Source organism: Hordeum vulgare, chromosome 6H (genome assembly GCF_904849725.1).
Source record: "Hordeum vulgare subsp. vulgare chromosome 6H, MorexV3_pseudomolecules_assembly, whole genome shotgun sequence".
Classification (NCBI taxonomy): domain Eukaryota; kingdom Viridiplantae; phylum Streptophyta; class Magnoliopsida; order Poales; family Poaceae; genus Hordeum; species Hordeum vulgare.
Genome location: NC_058523.1, coordinates 501,804,247 through 501,816,313, shown reverse-complemented (window position 1 = coordinate 501,816,313; position 12,067 = coordinate 501,804,247).

Here is a 12,067-nt window from a genome sequence, read left to right as displayed (position 1 = left end):
CGGGTTTGCTCGTTCTTTCTAAACCTGGGTTAACGAGCAGATCCTGTTGGATATTATAATGATCTTAAAGCCTGAACTGTAGCCATTATGTTTTAATGATAAAGGTGAAGATTGTGTGAAAATATCTAAAAGCTACAGTAGGGCGATGGCCATTGTAGCTATAGTGCCTACCTACTCTGATGAGCAACCCTGATCAGGGGTAGCTCGTCAGCCACCTCGTCCATGTCCCCGTGGTGCACAGTGCTAATTTTAAGATAAAAGTGAGAGGGGAGAACGTCAGCTAGGTGATGTCTACTACGCAACCTTCTCCTTGTAGACATTGTTGGGCCTCCAAGTGCAGAGGGTTGTAGGACGGTAGCAATTTTCCCTCAAGTGGGTGACCTAAGGTTTATCAATCCGCGGGAGGCGTAGGATGAAGATGGTCTCTCTCAAGCAACCCTGCAACCAAATAACAAAGAGTCTCTTGTGTCCCCAACACACCTAATACAATGGTAAGTTGTATAGGTGCATTAGTTCGGCGAAGAGATGGTGATACAAGTGCAATAAGGATGGTAGATATAGGTTTTTGTAATCTGAAATTACAAAAACAGCAAGGTAACAAATGGTAAAAGTGAGCACGAACGGTGTTGCAATGCGTGGAAACAAGGCCTAGGATTCATACTTTCACTAGTGAAGTTCTCTCAACAATGATAACATAATTGGATCATATAACTAGCCCTCAACATGTAACAAAGAGTCACTCCAAAGTCACTAATAACAGGGAACAAACGAAGAGATTATTGTCGGGTACGAAACCACCACAAAGTTATTCTTTCTGATCGATCTATTCAAGAGTCCGTAGTAAAATAACACGAAGCTATTCTTTCCGTTCGATCCATCATAGAGTTCGTACTAGAATAACACCTTAAGATACATATCAACCAAGACCCTAATGTCACCTAGATACTCCATTGTCACCTCAAGTATCCGTGGGCATGATTATACAATATCCATCACATAATCTCAGAACATGTATTCAACCAACACATAGAACTTCAAAGAGTGCCCCAAAATTTCTACCAGAGAGTCAAAACGTGTGCCAACCCCTGTGCATAGGTTCCCAATGTCACGAACCCGCAAGTTGATCACCAAAACATACATCAAGTACTCACATGAATCCAACGTGTGCCAACCCATATGCATAGGTTCCCAATGTCACAAACCCGCAAGTTGATCACAACAGATAGACACGTGCAAGACATACATCTGTTCTCAAAGACTCAATCCAATAAGATAACTCCAAAGGGGAAACTCAATTCATTACAAGAGGGAGAGGGGGAAGAACATCATAAGATCCAACTATAGTAGCAAAGCCCATGGTACATCGAGATCAAGACATCTCAAGAACACGAGAGAGAGGGAGATCAAACACATAGCTACTGGTACATACCCTCAGCCCCGAGGGAGAACTACTCCCTCCTCGTCATGGAGATCGCCGGGATGATGAAGATGGCCACCGGAGATGGATTCCCCCTCCGGCAGGGTGCCAGAACGAGCTCCAGATTGGTTTTTGGTGGCTACAGAGGCTTGCGGCGGCGGAACTCCCGATCTAGGTTTCTTTCTGGGGGTTTCTAAATTTATAGGAATTTTTGGCGGTGGAATTGCGTCAGTTGGGCCCACGAGGAGGTCACAAGCCTGCGTGCCACCACCGGGGGGTGGCGGAGTGAGGGCTTGGGACTCCCTCGTGGCCCATCTGGCCTTCTCCCAAAGCTTCGGGGGTCTCTTTTGGTCCCAAAAAAATCATCGTAAAGTTTCATTCCATTTGGACTCTGTCTGAAAATGGGCCAAAAACACGAAAAAAAATAGAAACTCGCACTTGGCACTGAGTTAATAGGTTAGTCCCAAAAAAGATATAAAATCAAAAATTATAGATACGTTGGAGACGTATCAAGCATCCCCAAGCTTAACTCCTGCTCGTCTTCGAGTAGGGAAGTGATAAAGAATGAATTTTTGATGTTGCATGCTACCTAGCATAGTTGTCCTTTGTAACTTCTCCACGTGACATGAATGTTCAGATCCGTTAGATTCAAAACAATAGTTTGCTATTGACGTGGAAACAATAATAATTCAAGCAAACTAGCAACGTAATCATGAACTTTCAAAATAACAAGGCCAAAAGAAAGTTGTCCCTACAAAATCATATAGTATGGCTATGCTCTATCATCATTGCACAACGAATTTAAATCATGCACAACCCCGGTATTGGCCAAGTAATTGTTTCACACCTTTACTTTCTCAAACCTTTTCAACTCTCACGCAATACAAGAGCGTGAGCCATGGTTTTAGCACTATAAGTGGTGTGGAGTGTGGTGGAGGTTGCAAGACAAAAAAGGAGAAGATGATCACATTAACTAGGCATATCAATAAGCTGTGGAGATGCTCATCAATAGATATCAATGTGAATGAGTAGGGATTGCCATACAAATGATGCACTAGAGCTAGGAGTATGTGAAAGCTCTTAAAGAAAACTAGTGGGTGTGCATCCAACTTGCTTGCTCACGAAGACCTAAGGCAATTTTGAGGAAGCCCATCATAGGAATATACAAGCCAAGTTATATAATGAAAATTTCCCACTAGCTATATGGTGGTGACAAAAACGAGAGACTCTCAATCATGAAGAACATGGTGCTTAATATGCACAAGTGTGGAAAGGTGGTAGCATTGTCCCTTCTCTCTTTTTCTCTCATATTTTTTGGGTGGGCTCTTTGGCCTCTATTTTTTCGTGGGCATCTTTGGCCTCTTTTAATTCCTCACATGGGACAATGCTCCATCAATGATGATCATCGCACTTTCAACTCAACACTTAGAGCAACGATGACTCTATATGGAATGCCTTCGGTAGTGTACCGTGACAATGATCTAGCATGGCATAGACATTAATGGAAACATCATGCTAGCTATCTTACGATCATGCAATGGCAATGTAGACGTGGTGGCACATGTCATGGTGGTAGTTGCATGGCAATATATCTCGGAATGACTTTGAAAAAGCCATAGTAGGTAGGTATGGTGGCTGTTTTGAGGGAGGCTAATGGTGGGTTTTGTGCACCGTCGAAAGTTGCACGACACTAAAAAGATAGTGATGGTGGGAGGTGAAAGTGCATCTATTCCATGGACTCAACATTAGTCATGAATAAATCATATACTTGTTGCAAAAGTTTTATTAGTAATCAAAACAAAGCATTCAACGCATACTCCTAGGGGAAGGGTTGGTAGGTATAAACCATCACGCGATCCCGACCGCCACGCAAAGGATGACAATCAAAAGACTAATGATGCTCAGATTTCATCACATAGCGCTTCACCATGCATGCATGCTATGGGAATCACTAACTTCAACACAAGTATTTCTAGATCCACAACACCTTACTAGCATGACTTCAATATTACCAAAACCACAACTCAAAACTAATTGAGATGAATCAAACTTCTCTAACTATTCAATGCACATGAAGGTGGAAGTTTTCGTATCCCTTTGGATAACTACCCCTTTTGAGACTACTTTAAAATCATAGATCAACTACCAAGCCACGCACCACTGCGCTCTAAAAGATATAAGTGAAGGACATAGAGCAAAAGTATTTAGCTCAAAAGATATAAGTGAAGCACATGTGAGCTGAATTGTCTACCAAAAGATATAAGTGAAGCTCGACAAAATCACGGTGAGTGCATGTCTCTCTCTCTAGGTGTGCAACAAGGAAGATTGTGACACAACAAAAATAAAAGACTCCTACAATACAAGACGCTCCAAGCAAAACACATATCATGTGGTGAATAAAAATATAGCCCCAAGTAACGTTAACGATGGATTGAAGACGAGAGAGGGGATGCCTTCCCGGGGCATCCCCAAGCTTAGGCTTTTACGGCATCCTTGAATCTCTTGGGGTGCCTTGGGAATCCGCAAGCTTGAGATCTTGCCACTCTTTATCTCTTTGTCCATAAGAACTTCAGCCAAAACTTGAAAACTTCACAACACGAAACTTAAACAGAAACTCGTGATAACATTAGTATGAGAAAGCAAACCACCACTTCCTTAGGTACTGTAGCAAACTTAAATTCTACTTATGCTGATGTTGGGTTACTGTATTTTCAATCTTCCATGGCTAATACCCTCCGATACTATCCATAGTTTCATCAAAATAAGCAACCAACATAACAAAAACAGAATCTGTTAATAGCAGACCAGTCTATAGCAATCTGTATATTTCGTATACCTCTGGTACTTCAAAAATTCTGAAAAATTACGACAGTCTGAATAAATTGCATAGAAATCAGCAGCAAAAATAATCAACTCAAAATCTCTTACATAAAAAAATGAAAGTTCTTTTCGTGAGCAGAAAGTTTCTGTCTTTCCCAGCATGACCAAACGATCATCCCCAAGACTAATCATAACGGTTTTGCTTGGCACAAACGCAAAAATAAACACAAAAGACACAATCATAATAGAATTATGATGGTGTGGAGAAAACCAAACAGGAAGCAAAAAAGCAAAGAAAAATTTATTCATTGGGTTGCCTCCCAACAAGAGCTATCGTTTAACACCCTTAGCTAGGCATTGATTTCAATGATGCTCACATAAAAGGTAAGGATTGAAACACAACAAGAGCATCATGGAGCAAATGGCTAGCACATTTAAGTCTAACCCACTTCATATGCATAGGGATTTTGTGATCAAACAATTTATTGGAGCAAGAATCAACTAGCATAGGAAGGCAAAACAAGCATAGCTTCCAAAATTTCAACATATGGAGAGGAAGCTTGATACTATTGCAATAAGTAGAAGAATGTGATCCTCTCTCATAGTAATTTTCGGTAGCATCATGAATGAATTCAACAATATAACCACCACCTAAAGCATTCTTTTCATGATCTACAAGCATAGAAATTTTACTACTCTCCACATAAGGAAATCTATTCTCAAGAGTAGTAGTGGGAGTATCGTAAAAGACTTGAGCACTACAAATTGTATCCACAATGAAAAAGCAAGGTTTAGCAAAAGGGTTCTCGAGAGTATGACAAGTTTTATCATCCCTCTTCTTTAAAGCATAAGTATCCTCACAATAATCATCATAGATAGGGGACATGCTTTCATCAAAATAATTTTGATCATTCAAAGTGGAAGAACTAAAAAGATCATCTTCGTCAAATATAGCATCCCCAAGCTTGTGGCTTTGCATATCATTAGCATCATGGGTATTCAAAGAGTTCATGCTAATAACATTGCAATCATGCTCATCATTCACGTATTCTATGCCAAGCATTCTATGTAATTCTTCTTTCGGCACTTGAGCACAATTTTCCTCCCCATCATGCTCACGAAAGACACTGAAAAGATGGAGCATATGAGGCATCCTCAATTCCTTTTTTTGTAGTTTTCTAGCGAAAGAACAAGAAACAAAAAAGATTCGATTGCAAGATCTAAAGATATACCTTCAAGCGCTAACCTCCCCGGCAACAGCGCCAAAAAGAGCTTGATGTCTACTACGCAACCTTCTCCTTGTAGACATTGTTGGGCCTCCAAGTGCAGAGGGTTGTAGGACAGTAGCAATTTTCCCTCAAGTGGGTGACCTAAGGTTTATCAATCCGCGCGAGGCGTAGGATGAAGATGGTCTCTCTCAAGCAACCCTGCAACCAAATAACAAAGAGTCTCTTGTGTCCCCAACACACCTAATAAATGGTAAGTTGTATAAGTGCACTAGTTCGGCGAAGAGATGGTGATACAAGTGCAATAAGGATGGTAGATATAGGTTTTTGTAATCTGAAATTACAAAAACAGCAAGGTAACAAATGGTAAAAGTGAGCACGAACGGTGTTGCAATGCGTGGAAACAAGGCCTAGGATTCATACTTTCACTAGTGAAGTTCTCTCAACAATGATAACATAATTGGATCATATAACTAGCCCTCAACATGTAACAAAGAGTCACTCCAAAGTCACTAATAGCAGGGAACAAACGAAGAGATTATTGTCGGGTACGAAACCACCACAAAGTTATTCTTTCTGATCGATCTATTCAAGAGTCTGTAGTAAAATAACACGAAGCTATTCTTTCCGTTCGATCCATCATAGAGTTCGTACTAGAATAACACCTTAAGATACATATCAACCAAGACCCTAATGTCACCTAGATACTCCATTGTCACCTCAAGTATCCGTGGGCATGATTATACGAAATGCATCACATAATCTCAGAATCATCTATTCAACCAACAGATAGAACTTCAAAGAGTGCCCCAAAGTTTCTACCAGAGAGTCAAACGTGTGCCAACCCGTGTGCATAGGTTCCCAATGTCACGAACCCGCAAGTTGATCACCAAAACATACATCAAGTACTCACATGAATCCAACGTGTGCCAACCCATAAGCATAGGTTCCCAATGTCACAAACCCGCAAGTTGATCACAACAGATAGACACGTGCAAGACATACATCAAGTGTCCTCAAAGTCTCAATCCGATAAGATAACTCCAAAGGGGAAACTCAATTCATTACAAGAGGGAGAGGGGGAAGAATATCATAAAATCCAACTATAGTAGCAAAGCCCATGGTACATCGAGATCAAGACATCTCAAGAACACAAGAGAGAGATCAAACACATAGCTACTAGTACATACCCTCAGCCCCGAGGGAGAACTACTCCCTCCTCGTCATGGAGATCGCCGAGATGATGAAGATGGCCACCGGAGATGGATTCCCCCTCCGGCAGGGTGCCAGAACAGGCTCCAGATTGGTTTTTGGTGGCTACAGACGCTTGCGGCGGCGGAACTCCCGATCTAGGTTTCTTTCTTGGGGTTTCTGAATTTATAGGATTTTTTTGTGGTGGAATTGCGTTAGTTGGGCCCACGAGGAGGTCACAAGCCTGTGCGCCACCACCGGGGGGGTGGTGGCGGAGTGAGGGCTTGTGACTCCCTCGTGGCCCATATGGCCTTCTCCCAAAGCTTCGGGGGTCTCTTTTGGTCCAAAAAAATCATCGTAAAGTTTCATTCCATTTGGACTTCGTCTGAAAATGGGCCAAAAACACGAAAAAAACAGAAACTGGCACTTGGCACTGAGTTAATAGGTTAGTCCCAAAAAAGATATAAAATATCGTATTCATGCATATAAAACATCCAAAGTTGACAAGATAATAGCATGGAACCATAAAAAATTATAGATACGTTGGAGACGTATCACTAGGCAGCTGCTATTTTGGAGTTGATGCTCTAAGCTCACTCACACACACATACTTATCCCTCAGACCAAGATCAAGGCTACTAGTCAGCCCAGCACTGGAGCATCGGGAAGGCCGATGCACAATGTGTAGGTCAAGCTATAGGAGGAGTATTTGCTGAAGAAGGAGATAGTTGGACCCTGAGATCAAGGTAATATCCATCTCCTAAGGATCTTGTGGCTCAAACCTACGCTAATATTATCCTGGTGGATCCAACAACGGCATCAAAGGCACTAGCATCAAGTTTGAGCCCTATCTAGCTCAAATTCATGTTTGGCTTATTATGATTAAGTTGAAGATCAAGTAGCCCTTCCAGTTCTTGCTTGATCCATTAAGTTTATGGTTAGATTCATGTTGTTCCTCATGTTCAAGCATGGCTTGAATTTATTTAAGACCTTTAAGGAACATATCAGTATTGATTTGTTGTACTTAAGTTGTGTTTATGGTATATATCAAGCAGTTATTCTTGTCCATGCTTGATCTAATTATTTAGCCCTAAAGTAATTAAAGTTCTAGCCCTAACAGATCAAGTGAGTATCAAGGGTCTCATTTAATGATGATTCAAAGTGGGGAATAATGCATTTACTCAAAATCCCCAAATCCCGAAATCCTAAATTACGAAATCCCCAAAAAAATTATGAACCCTAGCCCAAAATCTAACGAACTATAGGCTATGTGTGCTCACTTGAAGGGTTTTCGTTGTCATATGCATGTTGTGGCGACACCGGGTCCACCAATTGATGCCGCTCACCGTCGCTACTGTGCAGGGATGCATGCGCGCGCGGCTCTGGTGCGGGAACGCGGCAAGCACCGCTCGACGGGGCCTCGCGCGGACTGGAGCCGCACGGGACTCCGGCGAAAGGAGCTCACCGGCGTCAGCGCCCTCCTCTCTTGCGGTTGGTGACGCCGCCGCGTCGCTCTCTCGTCCTCGCGATGTGGGAGCAGAAGGGGAGGGAGGCTAATGGGGATAAGGTTAGGGGATGCTGGGCTTCGTGGTTGGCTTTCGGCCAAGCCAGCGCCAGCCGGGCCGGCAAGCCGTCTCGGCCCAGGCTGACCTGAAGGCTGGGGAGCACGGGGAGCTGGCTGGGCCGTCTCGCTCAGTTCAGCAGCAGGAAATTTTAGCTGGAAAAAAATAAAGAAAATTCTCTGTTAAGGGCAAAAATAAACTTAGGAAAAATGCGAGATATTTTTTCTGATAATGTTCACATTTTGTGCAATAAAGTGAGCATTTAGGGCTAAATTTTATGCATAAATTTTTATGGTTATTTTTGGTAATTTAATTTTTTAGGAATGATAGTTTTTGTTATATTTTAATGTGTCATGCCATGCCATGTTTAATTTGGTGCAAATTAATTATGTTAAGTTATTTTTCAATTATGGCATTTTTATTTTGAAGATGAAAAATATTGTGGTTATTATAGAATAATGATTCCGCTGCGAAATAAAGTTTAATGGATCCCCAGATTAAGTGTGGTTTTATGCTTGGCCATTCTCACCAAAGTTGTTTGACGGGCATTCGAACCACCAAATTCTTTTGTTGATCTGTTTCACTTGTGGCCAAAGCTGATGTGAACCGGGTTAGTAGAAGAAACTAATGAAGTGAGAATCATTATAGTGTGGCTTTTATTTATTAATTTGGCCAAAGCTAATTGATGAATATTTGTTCACAAAGTTTTGTTGTTCATTTTCATCTCCGTCCAAAGCTGATTTGAACATGATCAATAAAATTTAAATATGATGATGATGATGCTTACTAAAGCATTTTGAATTTTCTTTTGCAGCACCTAATGTCTCTCATATTGCTGGAATGCTTAATGGCATTGACCAACTTAATGGTAGAAATTATGCTACATGGAAAGAGAAACTTGAAATAACGATGGCCTTACTCAATATTGATTATGCTCTCCTTAATGATCCTCGTGAGACACCTAAATAAAATGATGAAATTATGATGCCCTCAAGAAGGATTATGAGGTTATGAAGGTTAAGTGGGATGACTGTAATCGCAAATGCCTTATGATGATAAAGGGTTCCATTACAAAGTATGAGGGGAGCCCTTCCTGACTGTGAAATGGCTAAGGGGTATTTTGCGAAAATTGAGCATCAGTTTAAGGGATCTTCTAAGGTTTATGCAACAAGTCTCATTAGACGACTAATTGATGAAAAGTATGATCCCACTGGAAGTCTTCGAGAGCATATCATGAAGAAATGCAACATGGTTGCCAAACTTAAGACTATGGAAATGGAAATCTCCGATGGTTTTCTTGTCCATTTTATTATGTCATCCTTGCCCCAAGAGTTCTCTCCATTTGTGATTAACTATAATGCAACGGATGTGAAATGGAGCATTGATGAAATGATGGCACGCTGTGTGCAAGAAGAAGAAAGGCTAAAGGCTGACAGAATTGAGCATGCTAATCAGTTCAAGGTTTCAAAAAATAATAAGCTCAATAAATTTGTGAAAAATTATATGAATCCTAAGCCTAATAAATTTAAGGATAAAGGCAGTCTTCCAAAAGCTCTCAACAAAAGAAGCCTGAAAAAGCTCCTAACAAGGAAGGAAAAGATCCCGATGGATGCCACTTTTGTAGAAAAAGTGGGCATAAGCAAAAGGATTGCTTTGGTTTTAAGAGATGGATCAACAATAAAGGTAGTGATGTAATTACTTTTGTTGAAGAATCCTTTTATGTTAATTATGCCACCAACACTTGGTGGATTGATTCTGGTGCAACGATTCACATTTCAAATTCGTTGCAAGGATTCCATATGAGGAGGACCCTAAAAAGGGGGAAAGAACCATTAGAGTTGCTAATGGTGTTGAAGTTGACATTGAGGCACTTGGAGATTTTACTCTCACACTTCATACCGGCTTCAAGATTCTACTACATGACGTTCTTTATGTCCCCTCGATGAAATGGAATTTAGTTTCCGTTTCATGCTTAGATGATGACGGTTATGTATATCACTTTGGGAATAAACAATGTATAATTATGTATAGTAGTAATAATGTTGGTCTTGCCTTGAGACAAGACAAACTTTATGTAATTTCCCTTTGTGATGATATAAATAACGTGGGTTCCACCTCGAATGTGAATGTCAGTACCAAACGCAAACGAGATAATAATGAGACTTCTTGAAATTATGGCACTATCGGTTAGGCCATATTTCGAGGGGGGGAGATTGAGCGTCTCATTAAGGATCAAGTTCTTCCTTCTCTCAATTTTTCAGATGCAGATGTTGATCATTGTATCGACTGCATAAAAGGAAAATATGCCAAGAAAATTAAGAAAGGTGCAAACCGAAGCACGGGAGTTTTGGAATTAATTCACACAGATATATGTGGTCTGTTTAATGTGAGATCGGTGGACGGTTTTAATTCCTTCATAACGTTCACCAATGATTTATCCCGCTATGGATATATTTATCCCATTAAAGAAAGAGCACAATCATTAGACAAGTTTAAGATTTTCAAAGCTGAGGTTGAAAATCAAAGTAACAAAAGGTTTAAAGTTGTAAGATCTGATCGTGGTGGTGAGTACTACGGCAGACATACTACTTATGGCCAAATTCCTGGACCATTTGCAAAATATCTATAGGAAAATGGCATTATGGCCCAGTATTCAGCACCAGGCGAACCTCGGCAAAATGGGGTGGCTGAAAGGCGGAACCGCACTCTTATGGATATGGTGCGGAGTATGTTAAGCCACTCCAGTTTGCCGATAAATTTATGGATGGAAGCCCTTAAGAGAGCAACATATATTATCAACAGGGTTCCCAGTAAATCGGTGCCTAAAACACCATATGAGTTATGGACTTGGAGAAAACAAACCCTGGATTATTTTCATGTATGGGGTTGTCCAGCTGAAGTAAGGATTTTCAATCCAATTTTGAGAAAATTAGACCCCAAGACAATGAGTTGTCATTTTTTAGTTATCCCGACAAATCTAAAGCATATCGGTTTTATTGTCCAAATGAGACAACTAAATTTGTTGAAACAAGACACGTTGTGTTCTTGGAAAATGATATGATGAGGGGGAGCATGACACCCCAGGAAATAATTTTGGAGGGAAAACGGGAATATGTCCCGACTCCAATTATTCAAGAACCTATTTTCCCGGTGTCTGCTGATATTGCACCTCGCGCTGAAAAGATCATTAAGCAACACCTGCTGAGACTCCTGTGACTACTTTAGACGTCACACCTCATGATATGTCTGTTGGAAGTTCTCAACAGCCTCAAGTTATTGATGATGTGCCAATTAATGATCCTCTCAGAAGGTCACAACGGACTAGGAAACCTGCTATTCTTGATGATTGTTTCACTTACATGAGCGAAGATATGAATGAGTCGGTGTTGGACAACGATCCTACATCGTTTAAGGAAGCTATGTAGAGTGAATTTTCGTCTGAATGGCTTAATGTTATGAAAGATGAAATGAAGTCCATGAGTACTAATGAAGTACGGGACTTAGTAGAAATTCCCAAAGGATTCACAACAGTTGGATGCAAATGGGTCTACAAGACCAAACGTGACTCCAAAGGGAATATCGAAAGGTTTAAAGCAAGACTTGTGGCAAAGGGTTTCACTCAAAGAAAAGAGATTGATTATAAAGAAACATTTTCGCCCATCTCTTCTAAAAACTCATTCAGGATAATTATGGCACTTGTGGCCCATTATGATCTGGAGATGCATCAGATGGATGTCAAAATGGCATTTCTAAATGGCGACTTAAGTGAGAATGTATACATGGCATAACGAGAATGTTCTGTTGTGGAAGGAAATGAACATTTAGGATGTCATCTCAAGAAGTCCATCTAT